Source organism: Leucopleurus acutus (genome assembly GCF_964270905.1).
Source record: "Leucopleurus acutus genome assembly, chromosome: 7".
In the NCBI taxonomy this organism is placed as follows: domain Eukaryota; kingdom Metazoa; phylum Chordata; class Mammalia; order Artiodactyla; family Delphinidae; genus Leucopleurus; species Leucopleurus acutus.
This window is the reverse complement of record NC_139150.1, coordinates 91,186,974-91,212,065: the sequence shown is the minus strand read 5'-3', so window position 1 is coordinate 91,212,065 and position 25,092 is coordinate 91,186,974. Positions and strand designations below refer to the sequence as shown.

Sequence of the window (25,092 nt, the reverse complement as noted above, 5' to 3'; positions counted from 1 at the left end):
TGGCAGCAGTTCCCTGCAGGAGTAATTTTTATTCGGTAATGCACCTCTGTTGACTGCCTTCCATGCCTCCATTCTCAATTCCCACTCCACTTCTGAGTTTTCTGGAAGCACCTCCCAGATGAGCAGTTTGCACTCAAATTATTGCCTCAAGTTCTGCTTCTAGGGGAATTCAATTGATAGCCTCCTAACAACCCAGTGCTCCTTACAGAGCCGTCACTGGTACAAGTACCAAGGCACGGCACATTACGTATCACTCCTCCTAAATCCTAATATTTTTAAACAGATAGGAAAGAGCATGACCTTGAAGAGAAAAAGAGTTTATATGAGGACGGCCAATGGATAAAGGGAAGGAGAGACAGTGCCATTTGTTTTCCATTAATGATAGTGTGAAATGTATGGGCAGATGGTCTAACAGGTGTGACTATAATTTGAGGAGCCTGCTCCCTTGGTTACAGAAGACTGCTATTGTTATTATTATGGAACCACAACCTCATGACTTTATTGTTTCACTTGATGTAACCTTCTCCTTTACCCTTAAGTCTTTCTACATCACTGAATTGCAGCCAATAGATTTATTTTCTCCCTATGGCTCCATCACAAAAAAAGACACACATGTGCGCGCGCGCGCGCGCGCACACACACACACACACACACACACACATAGAGTTTTGTGTATGCCAGTGCTAGAAAAGACAAGCTCATGGTGCATGTATGCAATGGATATTGTACATTACAGGTCTCTGTGAAATAGTCTTCTGCAGGTTCCTATCTTTATTTTATGAATAATTAACTTTAGTAAAGTTAATTTCCTGAAGATCTTGTTGAAGGCTGAAGAAAGGAGGTAAATTGTAAAGAAAAAGACTTTGAAACTTGCCCTTTTTGCCCTCTCTTTGTGTCTAAATGAACAAAGGATAACTGGGACTTTTTTGAAGCCTTTGCTTGAGTTGAAGACACAAAATGCAACCTGTACTCTTACCATAATATGTTCAGTTCATGAGTACACAAACTTATAAACCGTGAATTTCCCTAAAGTTATTATACCATTTAGAAGATGTTTGCTTGGACGTTTACTTAAAACCAAACAATTGAGGTCTATATGTCCAAATAATTTCCTTCTCTCTTGCTGTCTCCATTTCAGTTTCCTGAGTTTCTGGGAAGGCCTGGTTTCCCCAAAGGAACGATTTCTGGTAGAAGTCTGAAGGTCTGACCCAAGAAAAACAAATCCAGTACAGCCAATGAATTGAGGACAAGAAGGTTTCCAATCAGGTAGGAACATTTAATCTCATACATTACGATCACCTTAAGTAAGGTGTGCTGATAGCTGGATGTGATTTAACTGCTTGGAAAAAGATGCATATATGTTATATAACCTACCCCACAAGGAAGCTGTTCTCAATTCCCTTAGAGGTTGTGGTGCTTATCAGAGAGTGCCTTGGGGGAAAATGAATACAATAACAGTATGATGCTTTTTTTTTTAATTTTTAGCTCATTGTTGCCAAGTACACTTGGTGATCTTGGTGCCTGTGGTTGAATCCCAGGAGGTTAGACATGTGGAACAGCACATTAACCCTCTTTAGTATTTTCTCCCAAGACAAATCATTTTTATAGGTTGTCTCCATGGTCTTCTAGTTGCTTATCAAAATTAAGCATCAAGTCTTCTAAGTGAGCAATAGCCCCAGTCAGTGTGAGGAAATCAGCTTGGTTCTTATTGGGGCACAGCTTCTTGGTCTTGGCACAAAGTGAGTTCACATAGGGAGTTAGAAGGAGGAGAATGGGGCATGCGAAAGGGGAGTTCTGTGTTCTCATTTACCTATGCATGTTGAAACTCCACTAACAGCTTTATTTTCATTAGCAATTTGTGACAAAAACTTAGGGTAAAGGGAATAATGAAGCTGTCCCATTATATGGCAGGACAAAAGATAGTAGTGACATCAAAATCAGGGCCTGTCCATCTCGTTTGCAGTTATATACTGAGTGTTTAGCATAGCATTTGACCCCTCATCAGTATTCAATAAGAAGATGCGTGTTGAATGACTTAGGGATGATTAATGAACGAAAAAATTTAATATGGTAGAAAATGTGTTTTATCCTTGTATTTTCGTGTGTTGACTTCTGTATTTCAAGACCCAGCACTGTAACTGACCTATAGAGTATAAGCAATAAAATTGGTTGAAAGAATGAATGTGTCCCCACTATTCTAAGAATAATTTTAAGACCAACACAGACCCCATATCTGCCAGAGGTATCCAGAGGTGAAAGCCTGGATCTCAGCTAGTGGTAGAGCTGACAGAATTTATCTAGTTTTCATAATTTACAGCCCATCCCATTACATTTAGGCATAGTACCTACATGAGCCATACAATTAAATGTTGACTGAAAAACAATGCACAACCTAGAAATTGAGAATTATGTTTTATGTGGAGGACATAGTGAGGACTGAAGTCAGGAGACAGCCTCTCAGATAGCTCTGAGGGACTGTTCTGAAGAGGTAAGGGAGGGCACAGGGTATCTAGAGGTTCTTGCAAAAAAAAAAACCAGGTAGTTGGAACATCAAAAGATTACTGTTAATTAAAGAAACTAGACATCTTAAGTTAATAAATGTAGCACTTTTCTATATATGGTGAGATGCAAGAATCTGGTCTCCTGGAAATCAGTCCCTTGATGTTCACTTTAATTATCTAGGGCCAGTATCCTGTTTTCTCCATCCTGTATCCCCTCAGGGTGCGGCTTTGGGTGTGGCTTCAGTGGCTGATGGCTTGATGGCTATAACATCCTGTGTTACTGATAAGGCTGGCTACCTTCTTTCTCCACATAAATGACTTGAATATGGATAGTAAATCTGTGGATTTGCAAAACGTAATTCTTGGAGCATTTTTATAAGGACAAAGTTAAGGCAATTTCAGAATCACTAGCGGCTAAAATTGCTATTTACACTTTTCCACTGGTAGGTAGTCATCTGCTGTTGCTGTCTTCAGTAATCTGCTGTTGCTGTATTCCCAAGGGATAACAAAAGCCATTTAATTCAAGAAAGAAATGTAAAATTTAGCACAATGCAGCTTCCACAAAACCAAACACACAAACACACAGCCAACTCTCGCAGATATGAAGTAGTAATCTAAAATAGAATCCTAGAACTAATTGCAAAACAAGAGCAAATGTACTCATATTGGATCATTTCATTCTTTTATTAATGTTTGATACATATATGTATTTATTATTAAAATTCAAAGTTGCTATATGGGCCGCGCGCGAAGACATGGGGGAGGAGCTGGAGCTGAGGCTGGAGTCGCTCTTGGGGACCGAGCCCGCCGTCTGCCCGTGTCCGCTGCCGGTCTACGTAAGTGCCGCCCGTCCCCTCCTCCCGGAACCCCGCTCCTCTTACCCAACGGCGCGCGCTGAGCCCACTGAGAAACGGAGCGACTCGAGTCGCCAGACCCTCTTTGGAGCCCCCCTTCCCGCCCCGCCGTGGTTCTCCGCGGCAGTTTCCAGCCCCCGCGCGCAGCGTGGGCAGAGGGGAGCCGGCGCCGGCCGGGGGGCACAGACTCGGCCGTGGGGACCCCGCGCTTCTGCGGGGCGCCCGAGCCGGTCTGCGGTTGGCTCTGCAGGGCTGGGGACCCCGGTCCCCCCGGGCCTGGAATGTCGGCGGGCTTGCCCTTCTGTACTTTAGGATCTGACATGTAGGGTTTCTTTTTCCTGGTAGTTTATTCTTAGCGCTGTCAACGTGCTTAGTTTTTTTTTTTTTTTTTTTTTTTCAGGTCACCCTTTCCTCCCTCTCTCCAGTTTTTTTGTGTTTCTGTTTTGTTTTGTTTTAGTTAGGCATTTTGTCCCTCTGATCTTGAGTGGGTGGGCTGGCAGGACACTTGGAGAGGAGGCGTTCTGTCCCCTGATCTTGAGTGGCCTTTGGAAAATGACAGGCCAGACGGAAATGTACACAGGCGTCCGGTGATTCCAGAAATGCAGGGTGTCGGGCTAGGTGGGCGACCGGCCTTTCGTCCCCCGTGGCGGCGTGGTGCGCGTGTTCCTTGTGTCAGGGTTTACGCTTGGGCCCCGCAGCCCACCTTCCGAAGGGAAAGCGCAGCGGGCGCCTTGGGCCGGCGCCTTTGGGGCGCCCTTTCGTGCGCTCGGCTTGCGGGGGACCGGCCTCCAGGCGACCCGGCGGGGAGGCCCGCGCGACCCGGCCCTCGCGCGGGCTCCGTGTGTGTCAGTTTGTGGAAAGTGTGTCGCGGCCGGGGTCGGGACGCTGGGACCACCTGGGAGCCGATGTAGAGGGATGTGATTTCCATTTTCAAGGCGCATTCATCCTATGCAGGGAGACAGCCTAACATAAAATTTGCCTAACAAAAAATATATTAACAGGTAAAAAGACTATCTCCCAGTTGAACGGCGGATGCCTGGGACTCGTTTCATTGCTTTCAAAGTTCCTTTAAAAAAGGTGAGCAAAAGTTAATACCTTATTCTTCCAGAAATCTGAATTCACCATATAGAGCCCTGGCTCTCAAGCCCGTCGTACTCCATTTTCCCTTTTTATAGCAAATACTTTTTAATACCTCTTTTACTATCCAGAAATGGATTCATAGACAAATACAACCAACTTTTGTACTTAATTAAAAAACAATGCAATGCCCTAACTATAAATAAAGAATAAAGTAATTTATAAGAAAGTAATATGTATCTCAGTATGTAAATGTTTGGGGATGACTATACTAGAAATAAAGAAATAGTTACTTGTAGCATGAATGCAATAAACTATGGACTTTGATTGGTAATGATGTGTCAGTGTTGGTTCATGAATTCTAACAAATGAAGCACACTGGTATGGCATGTTGATAATGGGGAAGGCTGTGTGGGATGAAGGAGAGAGGGTATAAGTGGGAACTGTGTACATATTGCTCAGTTTGGCTGTGAATCTCCAACTGCTCTAAAACGAGTCTACTAATTTTAAAAAAAGTGTGTGTTGCTGACACTTGAATAACCAAAGAGATCAATGGAACAGGGTACATGTATAAGCCAAATACATGAAAGAATATTTAGCAGTGAAAGCCATCCTTCCTATATGTAGATATTCAAGAAGTATTTATTTCTGTGTCTATTTTCAGGCACTCTGCTTGGAGCTGGCAATACAGTGGTAGGCAAAATTGATGTGGTCCCTGCCTTCTGGGAGTTTAGAGTCAGGTTAGGAGACCAACATGAAATAAACAAACACAGAAATAACTATATAGAAGTGAGCTTATTTTCTTCCGTCTAATCTCTCTGGAAGAAAGGATTGTAATATCGCTTGTAAACTCCAGAGGAGGAAACTTTACTTTGAATCTCATATGTTAGCATCACAGGGTTTGAATAAATGGATAATGTAGTACAGGATTTTAAACATATGTTCTTCCTTATTTTATTCTTTCTGACAGAGTTTTGAAAAGAATCTTGCTCCAGAAGAACGTTTCTCCCCCTTGGATCTCTTAACAAAATCCAAGGACAGAATGAAGAACTTGGGCTGATTATTGACTTAACAAATACTCGCCGCTATTACAAGCCAGAGGTAAATGGAAGCCGTAATTGAAAATGACCTTCTTTCTGATACTGTAATACTTCATAGTAGTTCAGTAGTTATCATCTTAAGCTAAGGTGAATCCTGGCCTTCTCTCGTGGGTTCAAAAAGGGAAGCTAGTGGTTTCCTTAAATACACGTTTGTAATTGCTGTTTCAAAATGAGATTAAAGATATGAATTGAACTATAGTATTTGGCAGTAGGCTCTAGATATGCTTAAGAAATTCTATAAGCTTCCATGTTCTATATTTTGAAAATGAAGTAAACTTTTAGTAGTTACAGTAGTATCCTAAAAAGAAAGAAAGGTATGTCCATTATGTCTTTAGCACTTATTTTAAGCAGTTGCCTGAGCGTGTTTAAGCATCACTGTAAAAGACAATTGTTCTCTAAGTTTTATGCTTCCTTTTCCTAATGCCTTCTGATATAGTACAGAAACCCATATATTCTCTTGGCCCATGTAGGACATTCCAGTGCAAAAGAATTATCCTTCTTCTGACCTGTTCCATGGCCTTGGGAGACAGTAACACCTAATGTCTTTTAGTATTTATAGAGCAGTTTGCCATTTAGAAAGTTCTTTCATATCCATTGACTTAGTTAATCTTCACAGCAATATTTTGCTCTTGAAGTGGAAGTAGTACTGCTATCTCCTACTGAGTGCTTACCCTGCACTAAGCTCAGAGGATAGACAACTACAATTACTAATTTTACAGACGATGAAACTGACTCTCGGAAAAGGAAGAATTGGAATTTCAGCTCTGTCATTCCTTTTTTTTATTGTGGTAAAATATAGAGAAATCATATTTATTTTAACCATTTATAAATATGCAGTTCAGTGGCATTAAGTACAGTTACAGTGTTGTGTAACCATCACCGCTGTCTATAACCAAAACTTTTTCATCATCCTCGACAAAAACTCTGTAACCATCAAACAGTAACAACCCCATTTTCCCTCCCACCAACCCTTGGTAACCTCTATTCTACTTTCTGTCTCTGTGAATTGGCCTATTCTAGGTACCTCGTGTAAGTGGAATCTGCAGTATTTGTCCTTCTGTGTCTGGCTTATTGCACTAAACATCATGTTTTCAAGGTTCATCCATGTTATAGCACGTAACGAAATGCCGTTTCTTTTTTGGCTTAGAAAATCCCATTGTGTGTATATAGACCATAGTTTGTTATTCAACAGTTGATTGACACTTGGTTGTTCTCCACCTTGTAGGTATTGTGAATCATGCTGCTATGATCATTGGTGTACAGATATTTGTTCAAATCCCTGCTTTCAGTTCTGTTAGATGTGCAGCGTAGGTAGTAGCAGAGTTGTTGGATCATACGGTAGCTCTACACTTAACCTTTGAGAAAGTGCCAAACTGTTTTCTACAGTGTCGTCTTGTTTTTAAACAATTATCACAAATTTTAAGCATATACAAAAGTATAAAAATACTGTGAGTGTTCCTTGTATACCCATGAACTCATCCAGCTTTCTTATTTACCAACTGATGGCTGTCATGTTTTATCTGTACCCCCACCTGTTTCACCCCATTCCATATTATCTTGAAGCAGCTCCGAGACAGCATGTAATTACACCTGTACGTTTTTGGTACGTGCATTTAAATATAGGACTTTTATTCCTTAATATCATTTTTTAATATTAAATACCCAGGGAGTGCTCAAATTTGCAGTTGTCTCCTAAACGTCATAAAAAATTGTTTATAAGAATTTTGAATTAGATCCCAATAAGGTCCACACTTTGCCGTGGATTGTTAGGTCTCTGAAGTCTTGTTTAATCTATAGGTTCTCCCTCCATGTCTCTCTCACTTTTTTTTTCCTCCTTGAATTTTGTTTTTAAAGAAACCAGGTAATTTGTCCCATCTAGATGTCGATGATTACATTCCATGTGTTGGTAACATATTCTTCAGTCCTTTTATTTCCTGTAAATTGGTAGTTGATCCGAATGAAGCTTGCATGTTTTGTTTTGGCGAGACAGTTTCATAGGTGATGATGTGTTCTTCCATGGAGACATATATAATTGTGTCTTTCTGTGGTATTAGCAGTCACTGATGATTCATAGCTACATCCATTAATTCAGTTGAGGCTTCAAAGAATGGTGAATTCTGTTGTTCTTTTTTTCACTTATTAGCTGGGTATATTTGTACGAGGAGAAGATTCCCCTCATCAACTGTTTGGTTGCCCAGTTGTAGAGGCATGATTCTCTTCTTTTATTTAACAGTTTTCAGAATAATGAGTTGATTCACAAATATCCTCCAGTGGTGAGCAGTTTTGTAAAATTTTATTTATTCCTATCACCGTGGACTCCGTTACAGTTATTATTCTAACTGAGGCCCTGTCTTTGGCCAGTTGGAGCTTCTCGGTGACTCCTGAGTCCTTTTGACATGACATCAGTTGTTTCTAGACTTTTTCAGTGGTCAGAGCTAGGAAATATGTATGTTTGTTTTTAATATTTTTAAAATATGTCATAGGTTCCTGCTGCTACTTTCCATTTAAATTCAGAACTAGAGAATGTTCACTTATCCTTTTCTGTCTTCTATTGATAGTCTACTTTCTCCCACCTCAAGAATACCAGTTCTCAACAATGCCTGAAATTGCCTCTATTTCCTAATTCGAATCCAAGTTCTTCTGACTCTATTCTACTACTCTCCTTAAATCACAGCTGCTTTATGGCCCTTGAAATGTAAGATAGAACATAAGTGTAGGTAGAACTGTTTATATCATTTTGAGTTACATGTGCATTCATTCACATAGATTTGCTTTTCCTTTTGCATGCCTGGTAACTGTCCATTCTGCAGTTTTAATGAAAATCAAGTGATAATTACTGGTTAAAGCAGCTTTGGAAAAAATGGCTCTCATCAGAATGACTGACATACAAAGTTTAATGTACTCTCCTGGTTTATAGTCTGCCTTCTCTAATTAATTTTTTATTCTTTCCCTACAAAGGAAATAATACATATTTTCATGGTTTTGCCTTATAGGACTTACCAGAAACTATTCCTTATTTAAAAATTTGTACAATTGGGCATCAGGTGTCAGATGACGACGCTAGTTTTAAATTCCAGTGTGCTGTTAATGGGTTTCTGAAAGAACATAAAGATAACGGTGAGTTGCTTTTGTTTTTGTTTTTGTTTTTCCTTTACCTGAACTTTGGTATGCATTTTGAGTGGGCTTGGGGGTTTTTAACATTTTTAATAGTTCTGACATTAGTGTCAAGTTGTGTTTGGTAACATTAAGGTGGAAATGTCAGATGGTGCTAATAGAGTACGGTGTTTTTCCTGTTTATGGTCACAAACAATTTAGTTTAGTTTGGAAAGTGATTTTTGTGAGAAATATGAACTGAGCTAGCTTACTTATCTCTTTTTTAAAAATGTGAATGGAAAATACATAAAAACATAAAAATGTTCTTTTGTCCTATTTATTGGTTGAGAGGTGGAAGAAAAGGTTAAGACTCTCGGGTTCTTAGCGTACATAAAAGAGAAAACAAAAAGCAAAGGTTCCGAGTGAGACAGATCCCTAGAAGCAAAACAAAACAGAGTGGACCAGAAGAGCGGCTTCCTCATCATATATGTGTTGAAGATATTTTTGCCGCTTTTACACTTCGGTGCAAGTGAGGAAGAACACTACCACCTCTTACTCTTATCTTCAGACAGGAAGAACTTAAAAGGCTGGTGTTTTCTTGTTTCCGCTTTAAGATCTACTCTGTTGATAGTAGGTCTTAATAGCGTGTGAATTTTAAGGATCCACTTGCCTTTTTCTAGCATCTAACTATCAGAAGGAACGTGGTGTTTGCCATGTTTTAAGACTGAGGAATCTTTTGTCTTTGGAACACCACTGACGCCCATGTGAAAGTGTTCATTTTGTCCTCTTTCTAAATTTAGCCTGAGGAGTGTGCACTTTATTAAATAAACGTAACAGACAGTAAATATCCGTGTATATATAAAATGATGCACGTATATACATAAAACAGGGAGTAGGGGAGAAGGAATAGAGATGGAGGTGGGAAGATAGGGGATAGGAGGCGAGAGAGAGAGGGAGAGACTGGAATTTCAAGATAAATTTTCATTCTATAACCTGGTTGCTTTAATGCGGGTACTAGCTCTTAAATATCTTAAGCCCTCTTCACAGATCTTCCGTGTACTTTATCTTTAAAACTTGAGAGGCTTGGCCTGTCCTGTGATAACCAGGGTGTCTAGAAAGGAGGCAAATTATCTGATTTGTTTAAACTGTAGTCACAGAAATGTTCCCTCTTAAGATGTTAGGGCGCAGCTGCCGGCCTACTCACTTCCTCCAGGCTTCTTTGTGTTCTGTCTGTTCCGCGTGGGCTAGAAGATCCTTACAAGTGCATGAGAACACGTTTGTAAACCTTGATTGTTCACATATTATACCAAGTGTAGTCCATTGCATATGCTGACTCCTCTGTGGGTCTTCTGCATGCAGTGGGCTAACTTCACCATGCTGTCTGCCATTGCAGTCTCAGGACCTTAGTTATGATCCATTGGTGACTCTCCTCTGCTGTAAGGCCCTCCCACAGGTGCCAGGCTCACTGATAATGAGGAGGAGACTATACTATGCACTCCCTAGAATTGGTAGAGACTCAGAAAATAAATTGTTTCAGTAAACACCGAGAGCCTTATAGGTTTGTTGTTAGGGCACGGGGATACAGAGGTGAGTAGAAGTCTTTGTTCAGTAGCAACTTACAGTTATCTAGGAAGAGAAACATGTAGTGAGTATAAGTGGGTTAATTATGATAAAAGAATCAAGTGCAGCAGGAACATAGAGGAGAAATTGAGGAAGGCCTGACTGAGGAGACAGCGTTTGAGCTGGGCTTGGGGGAAGAGGATTTTGCCGGAATGAGGAAAGGACAGCCCAGGTATTGGGGACAGGTACAGAAGGCACAGGGCTTGAACTTGTGCTCTGGAGGGGCAGCCTCTGGTGTGACTAGAGGGTAGTGTGAAAGGGCAAAGAAGTCATACATTCATTTTCAGCAAATATTTGTATAACACCTTCTAAATTGAAGGCACTGTTCTAGGAAGTAGGAAGAGAACAAAGTTCTTGCCCTTATGTACTTTCCATTGTAGTGGGGGAGAGAGATGAATAAATAAGTCAATATATGGAGTGTCAAATGGTGGTAAATGCTTTGGAGAATAACAAAAGAAGATGAAGAGGTGAGGGAATGTGGTAGGTGATCAGGGAAGTCCCCTCTATTAAGATGTCGACTGAGCAGAGCCTTGAAGTGAGAAACAAGCCATTGGCTATCTGGGAGAGTGGAGATGGGGTGGGAGGGTGTGTTCTGAAGCAGAAGGAATAGTAGGTGCAAAGTCCCTGAGGCACGAGTGTGCTTGGCATGTTTGAGGAATAGTAAGGAAGCCAGTGTGGCTGGACAGGGGAAAGTGAGTGAGGGCAGGGCAGTAGAGAATGAGATCAGGGGAGGCTGGCAGGGCAAAGGAGGGAGGTGGATGATGTAGGTCTTTGGAAGTCATAGTTTGAACTTCTAATTCAGTTGGAGAGACAGACTGATACTTGTTTATAAAGAGTTCTCAATGCTATGCTTACAACCTGGGCTGTATTCTGTGCTAAGTGAAGATGTTCAAGCAACAGAGCAATCCAGCCAAGTTTATATTTTAGAAAGATAACAGCGTCACTATCCAAGACACGTTGTAGACTATGTATATAGTATGTGTATAGTGTGCTGCTCTTCTATAAACTACAGGATACCTGTTATGTACAAATACTTACATACAAGATACAAGTGTGAATGTAAGCACTTGGGAAATATCTGGAAGAACCACACAAGGAACTGGGAGAGTCGGACAACTTTCCATGTCCCGTATGATTGGAATTCTGAAGGGTACACACACGAACTAATGGACGTGTGCTCCCAGCCTCCGGCTAAGGAGGGAGATTGCAGGCATCAGAATCCTCTTTACCAATCAAGCGCGTTAATCCGCCTGCGTGATGACAGTCATCTCGAGACGCCACGCGGTGGCGCATGCGCGGTAGAAGGAGGTCCGCGAGCTGCGTGGGCTTGTGCCTAGGCGCCTGTGGTTCGTGGCCTTGTGCTGGCACCGGGGACGCCGGGTTGGCGACTTTGGGAGTCCTGGCGTTGGGTGGGCGGTATCTTGGGGGTGACATGAGCCAGTTCGTCGGCCACGAGGAAGGGCGGAAAGCACATCCTGGAAAGGTAATACGCCTTGGCCCCTGGGCGTTGCCGGTGGAGCTCAGAGCCCCTGGGCCTGGGCTTCGTCTCTTGTGCTGTCGCCTGTCACAGTGGCCCTCGCGCGCTGGCCCGTCCGCGCTGTGCTAGGGGGTACTGGTCGTCTCGCGGCTCAGTTCACAGTAGCTGAAAGGGACAGTGTGTGATGTTCTGGTTTCTCCCCATCGTTTTAAAAGGGAGGCTCTGGCCATTGCTCCTCGGGTAAAATGCAGGGGGACTGCTTTTTAATATGGGACTGTCAGTGTTGGGGACCCTCCTTAATTACCAGGATGGAATCCCCTTCAGTTCCTCAAGCTGTGTTGTTTAGGCACAGAAAATGTGAGTAATAGTCACTGGAACTAAGTTTGAGTGAAAAAACGCACCGGTACCGCCGAATTTTCCATCGCAACAGTTGATCTGTGTTGTCTCTTGGAATTATAAAGGGCGTACAGTTGCTTCCTAACCGGTGTCCTTTGAGAGCTCTACCTCTGTACGTTCAAAGGATTAATTTTGAGGCTTTGCTCATACGTGTAGTAAACCCTTTAATTCCCTAAGACCTTCCTTTCCTCCATCTCATACCCCATTAAGCCCGCTTCAGTTTATCTCCTGAATTTCTTCTGAATCTGTCAACTCTTCCTCAACATCCTAATACTGAACTTGCCTGTCTGTTGCAATGAGGTCCTAACCAGTGTCCATATATCTTGTTTCCTTCCAATCCATTCTTCACAGAAGAAACCTTAAAAGCAAGTTGGGACATTGCTCATAAACATGGCTCAGAAACATTGTTTTGAGAATAGAAAACAAACTGTTGGCCTTTAACACTCTGCGTGGTCTAGAATCCTGTCTGCTTCTCTGCTACGTGGACTCCAGCTTGGTGCCTCTCCAACTTTACTATGGGTATGCCTCTCTTGTGGATCTTGTTAAATGCAGGCTGTAATTCAGTAGTTCTGGGTGGGGCCTGGATTCTGTGCTTCTAACGAGCTCCTAGGTGACGGTGACCCTGAGAGCAAGGGTCCAGCTCCTGCCTTTCTCCCTTCTTTCTGGAAGAGCAGGACGTCTGCCCCCCCACCCCGGGAGGAGAAAACATCCGCAACGTGACTACTAGTAACCAGCTTCCCTCACAGGCAAGGGACCTTTACCACAGCTCCCTACCATTTTGTCTGAGGCGCAGCAAGCCAAAACACTGACACGCTGAGGTTTGCAGCAAAGAGGAGGTTTATTCACAAGGCAGCCAAGCGAGGAAGTGACGTGACAATAGGTCTCAAATCCGCCTCCCCAAAGGCAAGGGGCTTGGGGTAATTATGGGATAAAGAATAAAGAAGCAGGGCAGTATGAGGCATGGGGAGCATGAGGAAAGGTGATTGGAAAAAGGTGTGCTCATCATTGTTCTGAGCTGGCGTAACTAGGCTACGGGGCTCAGCACATTCTCAGGCTGTAGTTTTCGGCCCTCTGATGGCAGGAGGTCAAAAGGCACTGGCCCAGGTGGAAGATCGGTGGTCCTCTCCAGTCTCAACCAGCTCAGCCTAACTAGACACAGCTGATTCCAAGTTCCTGGACAATACCCGGGGCAAACATCTTATTGCTTATGCTACATGCTATTTGGAGGACGTGCAAGTGTTCAAGCTACCTTGAGGAGTGAAGACAGGATTTGACTAATCCTTACACGTGGTGTCACCTCCAGATGAGCAGAAGAGGCCTGTAGGCTGGATCTGGCTCCTGGCACCTGGAATTGGAGGCAGATGGTTTAAAAACAGGCTCTCCCACCCTCTGTGTTATCTTAGGTAGATAGACTATTGAACCTTCCTGTGCCTGTTTCTCCACCAGCAGCATGGGGACACTCAGAGTCCCTCTCTTGGGGGCTGTTATGGGGGTTCAGTGAGATATAGATGCATGCACAGGCACACGGGAGACACCCAGTGTGTGTTAGCTTCATGCTTACTTTTATTAGGAGACCAGTATTGTTAGAAGATTTCTGGTTTGGACAACAAATTAGATAGGTGGTCATTACTATAGTTTATGTGACAGCAATTCACATTACCATTTGCAAAAAAGCAGTTGGTTGTCCAGTGGGGATTATAAACATCCATTTACAATGAGCTACTGAACAGATACTTTACACAGTAACTACTTCAAGTACTATTTAAGATCAATTCTCTATGTTGTCTTAAGCAGTTGTTAACCCCCAATTTCGTGAATAGTACCAAGTAAGTCACTTGCACATCAGCTAGAGCAATCTATTTCACTTAGCAAGCCTAAAGTTATAGTTCAACAATTTTATTTACTGTTCTATGACAAAAATTACTCTCAACAGCTATGCCCTGGATAAGTAATCAGCTAAAGCTAGTTTGACTGACCAAATCTGATTTACTGAGTTAATAAGCCAGTTGATTTAGAAAGGTCTAACGTATATTTCTGATACATTCAGCATTAAACTGTTTCCCATGCCTAAAATGTCTTTTTTTCCCATTCGTACATATCCAAATTCCTACTTCTGTGCCGTAGGGCTTGGCTGAACTACAACTGCGTTTAGTGACACTTTTCTCACCTGCACAATTGGAGATAATTTTAGTCTCCTCAAGACTCCCACGGGGTTCCCTCTGTTGTGACACTTGACGATTTGGTGGCATATTTTATTTTATTTTATTTTATTTTATTTTAAATAGCCTTCCATTACTCCGTGCACATCAAACAGTAAATGCTTTCTCCTAGTAAAGGTGCATAACAATTTTCTGAACTCTTCTGCTCTGGGCAAGATTCATAAATACACCAGGCAAACATAGTGAAAGAGGAGACAGTACTTGTGTTATATTCAGTTGGGTCTTGATACCTAAGTGTGACTCTTAACCAAGGATTATGCAGTAATTAAGGACACAGGTTAAAGTTGTTTAGAGTGTGTCCTAAAGTCTCACTGGCAGAATTTAAATCTCTACTCTGGAAATTGTAGACCTGAGACAAATTACTTCCCTAAACTTCATTTCCTACATCTGAGGAAGATAATAGTATCTACCTTGTAGTAGACTGAATAGTACCATTGCCCCCAAATGTCCACCTTCTAATCCCCAGAACCTGTGAATGTCACCTTAAATGGCAGAAGGGACTTTGCCAATGGGATGAAAGTAAGGGTTTTGAGATGGGGAGATTCTTCTGGACTACCTGGATGGACCCAGATGTAACCACTGGTGTTCTCGTAAGAGAGAGGCAGAGGGAGTTTTTACTCCAAAGAGAATGTGATGATGAAGTTGGGGTTGGATTGATGTGGCCAGAAGTCAAGGAATGCTGTCAAGAAAACAGATTCTCCCTTAGAGCCTCTAGAAGGTGGATGGACGGCCTTGTCAACTCCTGGTTCCAGCCCAGGGAAACTGGTTTTGGACCTCTGTCTTCCAGAACCATAAGAGAATGAGTGTGTTTTGTTTTACGCAAGCTCATTGGTAGTAATTTGTTACAGCAGCCATAGGGAACTAATGGGTACCTCATAGGAACTATTTCTCCAATTAAAATGTGTGACTGGAAACACACTTGTTGGCATGTCTGACACACGGTAGGTATGCTACTGTGGGTAGTTCTTGGAAACTAAAGCCTTGGTTTTTGAGGAATCATCAAAACCAGTACAATGGTTGCCATGTTCCTCCTTGTTCATCCTGGTGACAAACCTGTAGAGAGAGCTCCATCCTTTCCCACAGGACACCCACCCCTAGTACTTACAGGGAAGAGGTTACGTCTCACTTCAGGCACCTTCCTCTTTTCCTTTCTACTTTTTTTTTGATTAATCTTCATCCAACTGGCCTTTCTAAGTTAAAAAAAAAAAACAAGACAAAACCATTTCTCAATGGATTCAGATAGTACCCCAAGTTAATAATCCAACCATGTTCTTGTTCTTTCGGGTCTCATCACCAGAAATTTCTGAGCTGAAATCCTCTCTAGTTTCTAGGATCAGTCACTTTCTAATTTCTCCCTTCTCAAGTTCAGAGTCTTGTCAGTTTAGTCCCTTCCCTAACCACAACATCTATTAAGGTGACACAGCAAAGTGATGAAAGTCTCGACGGTCTGGTTTTCATCCTGGGTTTCTGCCCGCTACTTACTGTGTGGCATTAGACAAGCTATTCAACCCCTCTGGGCCTCAGTTTCCCCCAAAACAGGTGAATATTATGAACATTACCTACCTATGGGGTTGCCATTATGAGGATTAAGTGAGTTAATATTTGCTAAGCACTTAGAAGATTACTTGTTATAGTCTAAGCACTACAGTTGTGCTTGTTAATAATAATAAATGCAATTCCAAGCGTATAACTTACTCAACTTTCTGTCATAAGTTTGAAGTGTTGGTCTATCTGTTGGCCAGCGTTGCAGGTAAATGAGTCGAGGCATGGGCTGAGGCATTGCTACCAGTGAGTGGTGTGTTCCCAGAACTAGGAACAGCCGTGTGAAATAGGTAGCGGTTCTACTTGGAGACAGGGCAGACTGGAAAATGACAGCCCTGGAAAGGAGGTGTGGTGTCCATAGGTTTGGTGTCAGAGCTGCTGCCTGCTGAAGCTCCCATGCCGGCCTAAGCCATAAATGGGAGGGGGGCGGGCTGGGGAAAACAGGGGCAGAATGGAAAGAGAAAACAGGGGAAGAACGGAGAAAGATAGCCTATGGAGGAGGTGTGGTGTCCATAGCTTCGGGGTCAGAGGTGCTGCCTGCTGCAGCACCGATGACACCCGAAGCCGTAAATGGGGTGCTGGGTGAAAGGGGGGCAGAATGGAAAGGGACAACAGGGGCAGAACGGAAAACGATAGCCTGGGAAGGAGGTGTGGTGTCCATAGCTTTGGGGTCAGAGATGCTGCCTGCTGCAGCACCGATGACACCCGAAGCCGTAAATGGGGTGCTGGGGAAAAGGGGGGCAGAATGGAAAGGGACAACAGGGGCAGAACGGAAAACGATAGCCTGGGAAGGAGGTGTGGTGTCCATAGCTTCGGGGTCAGAGGTGCTGCCTGCTGCAGCACCGATGACACCCGAAGCCGTAAATGGGGTGCTGGGGAAAAGAGGGGCAGAATGGAAAGGGAAAACAGGGGCAGAACAGAAAACGATAGCCTGGGAAGGAGGTGTGGTGTCCATAGCTTTGGGGTGAGATGGGCTGCCTGCCTGATCTGAGAAAAGCGAGTGAAAGTGGGAGGGCTTCTCCCTAGCTGCTAAGTCTTCTCAAGGTCTAGCACGCACTGAACACTGGCCGGCTCAGCCTGGGTGTTGACATTGCATTGTACGTGTCACAGAGCAAGGGCGGGTCAGGGGGTGGTATGGGGGCCCCACACAAGCCCAGCCCCTGGAGAAACCCGGCCCGAGGGCAAAGAGCCCGACCCCTTCTGGGCTTTCTAGCGGCTGGGACTTGTCGCTGTGGGTGGCAGGTGTTTGGCACTGGATGGGCCACCATGCGGAGACTGTTGGGGACTGTGGAAGTCTTCTCCTCCAGAGCTCACCCTGCCTGGGCACCGGCTCTGCAGACCCCTCAGCCCTAGCTATGTATCGGCCAGCCCTTCCCCGCAACGGGGCCCAGAGGCCAGAGCCTGCCCAGAGCTGAGTGGAGGAGGCACCCAGAGTTTGCCAGGCTGTGGCCCGCCGCCTCCGTGGACCTCCCCAGCTTGTCCGCGAGCCCTGGAGACAGGAGCGCCAGCATCACCATGAGCCAGGCGGTGCAGGTTTCTGAGCAGGGGATGCAGAGCCCTGACGCGACTGGATGCTGCACCCCACGATGTCCCTTCCTGGCAGGTAGGTTCTTTCTTCACTTGTTTTTCGAAATTTGGTAAAAGAACATTTAAACCTTCGACTGTTCTTCAGGGTATACAGATGGTAGTGGCTTAGCCGGGATTCGAAGCAAGCCTGTGTGATTCCAGAGCTCGTGCTCTGGACTCTGGTGCCTCCTTATCATATATGCTTCATGTGTTACTTTTAGCCCTAAGTGCCATACCTGTAATGAACACATACACTGCCCTGTAGGAGGTGTTCTTTTGTTCAACGCGTGAATTGGTCATCCACCACACTGGCTTCTAATCTCAGAAGATAGGTCAGGGACCACCAGTTGTCAGCATAGCACCATCCCACATTTCTAATTGAGGCTTGCAGCCTAGATTTGTCCCTTTGGTCTAGTTTGAAGGATCCAGGTATGTAAAGCTTATATCCTAGATAAATCAGGGGCTCTCCTGAAAGGAATTCATCAATGAATTATTCTGTATGGATTAGAAGCCAGTTTCTCTGGCCTTCCTGGAGTATATCCAGTAAGGCATCTCATTCATGTCTAGAAAGCAAATATATCATTTATTGCAACTTCAGCATGGAGCGATGTATTGGTTTAAAATAAAGTACGATCAACACAATTTGGTCATTGTGAGTATGCCGGCTGGGTCCACTCTTTACTACACATATGTAACTCTAGAGCTTCTTACGCCCCATAGAGGAGACATACTCTTGTGTGTCTAGGACAAGGGAAACATGTGTTGTTATTCAGGAGCTGGAAGCTACAGCATGACAGGAAAGAATTGAAAAATCCTGGTCTTGGTCTACACATCACTTTACCTTGTTCGAATCTTGTTTCTTTGGCTTGCTTCATTGGAGTGTTTTCTCTCTCCTGGGACTGACATTGTGTGTTATCTATCAGGCATGTAACATGTAGAAGTTTCAGAACCCAGAACCATATAGATCAGTGAAAATTTATATATTTTTGTTTAAAATCTATTTAAAATCACACTGGGCATAATTCATATATTCCAAAAGTAGTTTGACCCTCTGCTCATGAGATTCTTTTTATGGTATGTCAAAGCAAATTTGGACTTCCATCCCCAATAAACTTTGAGGTTGGAGGACACAAAAGCTTTTGCTCAGACCTAAATTCTGTCTGAAGAAAAAGGGTAACTATTATAAGCCCTTTCTAACCTCTCCAGGAGCAGAAATGATTTACAGCTATGGCATTGAACCATAATTTCTTGATCTCATTTGAGAAGAGCTCAGTAAGAAACCGTGTCTTGATTTTTGTTTGTTGGTTCCCTGTTTTCTTGTCTTGCTTACCAACAATCCACTGTAATCCATGAGTGAGTATGGCAGTAGGCTGAGTGTTCCCTGGAGCTCATTAAGTGAACGTTTTTTCCTAAAATGACTTTTGTCTCCTTGTTTTCAGCCCCTCTTCTTTCCTCTGTCCTTTACTATAACCAGGGCTCAGCAAAAGCTGCCTGGCTTTGTGCAGACCCTACTTAGGGTAGTCTTTTCTTCATTATTTTATTCATGGCCCCTCCATTTCATTGTTTGCCTTCTCGAAATGTGTTGAAATCTTTCTGTGGTTGATGACTTCCACAATGTCTTGGCTTTTATTGGTTGATTAATTTTGGTATTTCTGCAGTTTTATTTAAACATGGTTTCAGGAGGACCAGAAAGTAAATATATTTCCTAGTCTGCCATCTTGAGCTGAAAATCCCCGTGGATTTTAGCATCCAATGTTCCCATGGGTAAAAAACCCAACCTTGGCATTAATAGATGTACACTCAAGATTTCAGCTTTTCTTGAGCAATCACTAAGGATTTAATATGCGGTCACTTCTAATGGGAAAATAATAACTATCTCATGGCGTTGATTTGAGGATTAACTTAGATAATGGACAAGAAAATGCTTTGTAAGGTTTTAAAATCTATAAAAAATGTTTTTGTTATTATTTGATTTGTTGCTATTTCAACTTTAGCTGACAGTTGTTTGTGACCTTGCTTATGTGAGAAAATGCCTTCTGGTTTATTGTTTTGAAAGCCAGATGATATTTTTCAATAGCTCAGTGGAAATGGCATCATTTGTGAAGTTGAAGGGTGAAGGCATAAATGTTTCTTGACATTTGAATCAACTATTGGTCTTCTGGGGCTTGTCCTTATTCTCCTGCAGTCTCTAATCAACATGGCATCCAGAGAGATCCTGTTAAAACATAAGTCAGATCACGTCACTCAAGTCTCTTCAATGGCTTCTTCACAGGAAAAGCAAAGTCCTCAAAGTGCCTCCACAGCCCTAGAAATCTGGGCCTCTGTTTCCTCTCTGACTGTTTCCTTCTCCTCTCCACTTTGCTCCCTCTGTTTTCCACACACTGACATCCTTTCTGCTCCTTGGATACTCCAAGCCCACTCTTGCCTCATTGCCTTTCCATCTGACTGTTCCCTCTGCTTGTACTATTCACTTCCCAGATATGCACCTTGCTCCCTCTCACAACCTTAGGTTCCCTCGTAAATTTTATCTTCCCCAGAAAGCCCTCAGTGATCACTTAGTTTCCGATCGCAGCCTCCTCCTACCAGCTAACAATCTCCATCCCCCTTCCCTGCTTGCTGTTTTTCTCCAGCACTTACCTGATATACTAGTTATTCTACCCATTTATTCAATTTTTATTTACGTATTTACACTTATGATTTTATATTTGCTTCTTTACTTTTGTCTCTCCCCTCAGCTCGAGAGAGGCTATATTCATCTGTGTTAATCACTGCTGTGTTTCCTGAACATGCCTAGAAAACATCCTGAAGAAGGGTGCCTGAAATTTGGTAAGGGATCCATCAATTTTCTTGGCTGAATGAAGAAATATGTTCATAAATTACTGAACAAATCTCTGGGGTTTCTGAATTAAGAACTAATGGGAAGAGGAAGGCAAATGGTTGGGACAGGGTACTGCAAGAAGTAGTATTTGGAGTACTCTGATAGCTATCCTAATAGATAACATTTTGTTCATTTAAATAGTTTGAACGAGAGAGCTGGGAACTAGGGACACACAGCATCGAGGTTTTATAATGCATTCTGTAGAGTTCTTTTCAAGTGTGTTCAAATATCATTGAAAATATATGCATGCATATAAACCTCTGTTACTTGATTTAGTGCTTTACAAGAGCCCCTCAAGGAAGGGGTAGTAGCAACTCTCAGTATCCTTCCTTTATGATGAGCTTACTTTATTCAAAATTACATCATAATTTATTTGTAACTGTGAAACTAGACTTAGTTATTTAGTAGACCCCCCCTAGAAACCTATGACGTTAATAACACCAACAAAAATGTGTTCAGTTTCCAGTGATACACACACTACAGACTCAATTATGTGTCATCCATTTTAATGAAGGGAAGAAGTGATTTAACAGACACAGAGCAAACAGAATATGAAGTTTTGTCCTCCATTAATATTAGTAATGGATAAAGTGGGCTCCAACGCCTTCAAGGTAGCTTGAGACCCATCATCTGTGTGTCATGGGCAGGGGGATGCTCGGCCAGGATGTCTTTCTCTGTCACTGAGAAAAATTTCCATAATATATAATGATACTTACTGAAACAGATATGGGGCATTTGGGTAATTAGGAATCCGTTAGCATATTTTTCCGGAAGCCTTGACTACAAAACGAAGATAGTAGATTTGGACACTTCCAGCTATGCAGAAGTTGTTTGGGTATTCATCTTTATGCCGAATGCAGTAAGCTTATTTCATCTCTGCAGCTTCCCATATACCATTTTCCCACCTCTGTTTTGTGTTTGGAAAGACTTTTAGAAATTGAAACTCAAGTTAAAAAGTGAGTGACGGGCTTCCCTGGTGGCTCAGTGGTTGAGAGTCCGCCTGCCGATGCAGGGGATACGGGTTCGTGCCCCGGTCCGGGAAGATCCCACGTGCCGTGGAGCAGCTAGGCCCGTGAGCCATGGCCGCTGAGCCTGCGCGTCCGGAGCCTGTGCTCCGCAACGGGAGAGGCCACAGCAGTGAGAGGCCCGTGTACCGCAAAAGAAAGAAAAGAAAAGAAAAGAAAGTGAGTGACAACTTAAATGATATATGGACTATTTTGCTGACTTACAAGAGCATGCAGAATTAAATATGACCCAGTTGAAATGTTAATTTTATTTTAATGTGTATATTGGGGTGGAGTCTTAAAGGTGCCAGAAAACAAGCATTCACCTGTCCTGTTTGGAACTGCAGCACACAGGCACCTTCAGTTACCAGTTCTGCTCATTCCACAGAATCGTCTTGGGAAAACATAACTGTTTTTTATGTACCTGGTATATATCTTAATTAGTTTGAAGAATTTCCCAAATACCTGTTAATATGTAGTTCTCCAATTCCAATCTTGCCACGTCCTGTACCAGTGACACAGCACATAGGAGTTTTATTTCTCTTTCTTTCTCTGGGTTGCTGAGAACCCAACGAAAGAACAATGGAATGGCATCAAAGAGATCAGGGTTCTTGACTCAGATTTGCCATAAAATAATAGTGTCCTCTTGGGAAAATTATAGTTATTCTAGGCCCCTTTCCTTTTCTTTACTTTGACAGAGCTGCACTAGATGACCCCAAGTAACACTGCACTCTTTGCAGTAGTAGCTTAGACGTTATTGGTTTTCTGAAACAAATGAAGACAGTGACACAGGAAACTGTGCAACATCTCTGTAACTATGTTTTCTTAGAGTTGCCTCCATTTTACAGATGATAAGATGGCTGAGCACAGAAGTAGGTGTTTTGACCAGAGGTTCCAGAGTAGATGGAACTGAACCACAAGTTTCCTTCATTCCTGAAGCTCACTTAGCCAAAACATAGGCTTCTGAATATTAAGCTGTAAAACATATTATCAGTATGCTTTAAAAGAAGCGGTTCTTCTAGGATTTCTAATTACTAGCAGGCGGTTTTGAAATTCTTAGAAGATCATCTAATTTTGTGAGATTTACAGCTCTATTTTCCTGTCAAGCAAGTTGTATTAGTGCCAGACAATCAGCTGAGCTTCTGGATGCTTCTCTGAACCTCTTGAATTTTTCTTCTTGCTACCTGAAATTCATGCCAGATAAGCCTTTTTGTAGAGAGCATGTACAGACTTGTCTATTTTCATATAAGAAAGCGATGCAGTGAGCCAGGTCGGGGGTTAAGCCCTCATTCTCAGAGTGGTGTTGAGCTCCTGGTGAAATATTATCATCATTTCCTCAGAATAGAAAAGCAGTTATCTCAAGTTTTTAATGCCATTAACTATTTATACATTTATGTATAATACATATATTTATTGTACCTACGAGGTGTGCTCTCTTTGGGAAGTACAAAGCTATTTGAGACGTAAGTTGTTCGTTTGTTTGTTTTCCCACAAATACTGTGACCCTTTGAGCAGGAAGGTCTATGTTTTACTAACATCTAGAACAAGCAGCTAACACGGTGTCTAAGATGTAGTCAAATAAATATGAAATAGGTAAATGAACACATTTTTAAGGAAGGACCAGGACATGAACAAATAGAAAATTTTCATTTTCAGTCACAAAGCCACAACAGACATAAAAATGATACAGACAACAAGTGCTACGGTCATTCAAAGAAGGCATAGAATTGATACAACAAGGATCTCCTCTATGGCACAGGGAACTGTACTCAATATTTTGTAATAACTTATAAGGGAAAAGAATCTGAAAACGGAATCACTGTGCTGTACACCTGAAACGGACACGACATCGTAAATCAACTATATTTCAATTAAAAACCAAACAAACAGACAACAGCAACAACAAAAAACCAGAGAGGTCATAGAAGTTCTTATGAGATTCCAGAAGAGAAGAGAAGCCAGATGAGGACGGGAGAGGAGGCTTTTGAATCAGTTCAGAGGAGAAGTCACAGAGGAACTAGTCTTTGATCTGAACTTGAGATTAAGATTAAGATGAATTAATCTGAATTAATTAAGATTGCAACACAGGGATATTACAGATGAAGGTAATCACATAAACTTACTCTACTGAAACTTGCAGAGGTTATGAGTGTTGTTCAAGATCCCAAAGCAAGTGCATTGTGGAATCAGAATTTTAAGTGAGGCCTAATGAACTAAAAACAAAGAAACACAGAAACAAGCTCTTCCTGTGACACCACGTTGCCTTTGAAGTGGTTTTTTTTTGGCGGGTTGGCAGAAACTGGTTCCAGTGTTTCTTGCAGGAATGACTGGCCACAGGACTGGGCGTCGTAGCTTCCTGCCAGGCGGCCGAAGGTCGCAGGCAGGTGGGTCACTGGGACACACGCGGAGGGGCTCCTGCCCGGCTCCCTGGCCGCTCAGTGCCCCTGCCCCAGAGCGGGGGTGGGGGCCCCAAAGCAGCCTTGTCTGAGTCCCCTGCCACTAGAGAGAGTATTGGCCCAACACTTGTAGAAAACGGGGACCTTGCTGGCAGTTCAGTGGAGGGACACAAATAAATCTTTGCCGACTTTCTGCTGAAGCTCACGAGGGTTCACTCCTAAGCCTCTTACAAGGTCAGCTGCCGAGGCTGCGAGAGATGAGTCGGGGCTCGCCCTCCACCACGGGGAGATCGCTGGTTAAAGCGCTCACGAGGGAGTGAACCGCGTGTCCGCACCGACACGCACGGGCAGACCTCGTCGATGCCTTCTGTTCGGGGTATGAAGCCCTCTCCTGCCTCTTCCAGGCTCTCTAGAAAGCATGTGCAGAGCCTCCCACCCCACCCTCGGACTCCGCGGGCCACAGCTGGAGGGACCAGCCAAGGAACCGTGGCAGGAAGAGGCCAGAGGTCAGCGGGCCTCGGCCAGAGCCCGTCAGTCGGTCCCCATTCACACACCACCAGACGATCCTCTTGACCTGGGCAGTAGCTGCCAACCGACCGCTGAGGTGAGCCCGGTGCGCGCTTGGCTACCTGGCATGGCTGGGAACCCCAGGATCTCCTGGCAGAGGCGGGCATTCTCCTGGGCCGGGTCCGCGGGCGTCTGCGTGTGCAGGGCCTGAACCACCTTGGCCAGGACGATCTGGCACAGGTTGAAGAGGCCTGGGGGGCAGGAGGAAGGAGACGGGGGGCTGGCACCGTGTCCAGGCCGCGCTTTCCAGCCGGGCAGACCGGAAGCCCCCTTCCCTTCCCTCGGTCCGGCCGCATCTGGGTTGGCCTCCCGGGAGTTGATGAGCTTGTCCAGCAGCTCCTGAGGGACGGTGCTGCCCGTGCCCCACCAAGACTGGCAGCAGCGCCAGGGCCTCCCAGGGCACGGCGCCCCCGGCCCCAGAGCCTTCCCTCTGGTTCTCATCACCGGCTGTCACCAGACTTGCATGCAACGTTCTTTTCTTTTCTCTTGTCTTCTTTACGTCCCTCAGCCACGCAACGCGGTGAAGCCCTGACGCTCGCTGCCGCATCGATACACCCTGAGAACACGATGCTCAGCGAGAGAAGTCATACACAGAAGGACACACAAGGCGTGACCCCACTGAGGAGAAACGTCCAGAGCAGGTAGATCCACAGAGTCAGCGAGTGGGTTCCTGGTTGTCAGGGGCTGGCGAGGGGATGGAGTGATAGCTAAGGGCGTGAGGGACATTTTCGGGGTGATGGAAATGGTCCAAAGCAGTAGTGACGTCTGTACAGCTCAGTAAACTGTCCCCACACGCCCCGGT

At 43.7% G+C, this 25,092-nt stretch overlaps 1 long non-coding RNA gene across 1 annotated transcript; it reads left to right on the top strand.

Annotated features, from left to right (window-relative positions):
* The first annotated feature begins 4,389 nt into the window (after positions 1-4,389).
* LOC309963626 lies at positions 4,390-24,296 on the top strand. Its single transcript, XR_014326300.1, has 5 exons — positions 4,390-4,432; positions 5,403-5,533; positions 8,526-8,649; positions 20,181-20,271; positions 24,128-24,296. It is a non-coding gene; the product is annotated as an uncharacterized lncRNA (long non-coding RNA).
* The last annotated feature ends 796 nt before the right edge of the window (positions 24,297-25,092 follow it).